Genomic DNA, 1,687 nt, shown 5'->3' on the forward strand with positions numbered 1-1,687 from the left:
ATTTTAATAATCTGGACTTGCAAAAAAAATATACAGAATCTAGAAAGCCTATGTAAGATTTTTATAACATGTGACATGTTCATTCCATTATAGTAGTCTAACATTCTTTCAAAACTCATCACATTCCAAACAATGCTTTTATGTGTTCACCTGACTCTGCTGCTAAATAATAGGAAGGCAGAATTCTGGTGTTCCCACAGAATAGTTAACCACCAGAGAAGCCTTGGAGTGTGTTTGTCCCAGACCAACACAATTTCCTTTCTGGACTGGGGAATCTGACTGCAGAGAGAGGTGGCAAATGCTTTGTTGTGGCTTCTGCCCCTGAACTTGGCCCCATGCCCAAAACTGCCTTGGAGCCGGGCCTGCTGCCAGAAAGTGACTCGGAGCCAGGCCAGCTGCCAGAAAGTGATTTGGACAGTGAGGGGGAAGGGCCATCAGGACTTACCTCGGAAGCACCAGCCTCCCTGGATCAGCTCCAGGAGCCAGAAGCAGGCCAAGCAAAGACTCTTTCCCCCCCAGGCCATGCCTGCAGACCCAGCTGACAGCAATCAGGCTTGGCTCAATCCCAGGTTTCGTAGGCAGGAGAGAAGAGAACAACAGAAGCAGAGGAGGGGCAGGCCTAGGAAGTGCTGAGTCATGGAGCCACACCCCACAGGATATAAAAGGCAGCAAGAGCTGGTGTGTCTCTTTGTATCAGGCAAATCCACGGATTGACTAGCGCTGAAGGTTGTGACTCACCAGCGTCTTGGCAGCCAACGAGGGCTCTTGGCAGACGCTGATTCTTTTGCTGCCAGAGCTGATAAGAGCCGGCTAATTAAGCCATCGTTCGGACGGAGGCGAGGAGGACATAACATGCTTACTCGATCTTTATGATTACAATCATGTACACAGATGGCAAAAGTTTCAGATGCAGCTGACAAGAAGAGCAAATATAAGCAAATACAGATCATAAATGCATTCAGTTTTGTTAGCAGGTACAGTTAGACGCTATATTGAAAGTATAATAGTAACAGAAATGTGGACTCTTTCTTTGGCAAAAAAACACAGTTGGAGAGATGAAAATTATAAAGTCTTGAATTAAATGGTAGACGGAATTGTGATTAATTTTTTAAACCATCTACCGTATATACTCGAGTATAAGCCGACCCGAATATAAGCCGAGGCACCTAATTTTACCACAAAAAACTGGGAAAAACTATTGACTCGAGTATAAGCCGAGGGTGGGAAATGAGGCAGCTACTGGTCAATGTAAAAAATAAAGATAGAGCCAAGTAAAATAACATGAATATTTATTTGAACGAAAAACATTTCCCTACATTTCTTGTGGGCAGAAGGTGGACCCCTATGTTTCCTTGAAAACACCTCCCAATATTTATTAGAGTGACTTCTCTCCCCAGAAGAAAGGTGCGAGCGCTGTTTAACAATCCCGTCAGCTAAATCCTATCGAGTCAAAGGGGCCAGTCAATGGGGCTAGGATGAATTCTGGGTCACCAGGGACCCTTTTTTTGTGCCCGTTCCCCAACCAGGGCGGGCCAAGCAGCCGCTCTTTTAGCGGCTCTGGAATGGATGTTGAGGTAACCCGAAGAGGCAGCCTCTTTTCAACTCCCCCGCCCCTTTTTTTTAAACGCCGCCTGCCGGGCGGCGACAGGGACCCGGACACCAAAAGCGGCGCCTGCTCTTCTCCGCT

Source organism: Ahaetulla prasina, chromosome 2 (assembly GCF_028640845.1).
Source record: "Ahaetulla prasina isolate Xishuangbanna chromosome 2, ASM2864084v1, whole genome shotgun sequence".
Classification (NCBI taxonomy): Eukaryota; Metazoa; Chordata; class Lepidosauria; order Squamata; family Colubridae; genus Ahaetulla; species Ahaetulla prasina.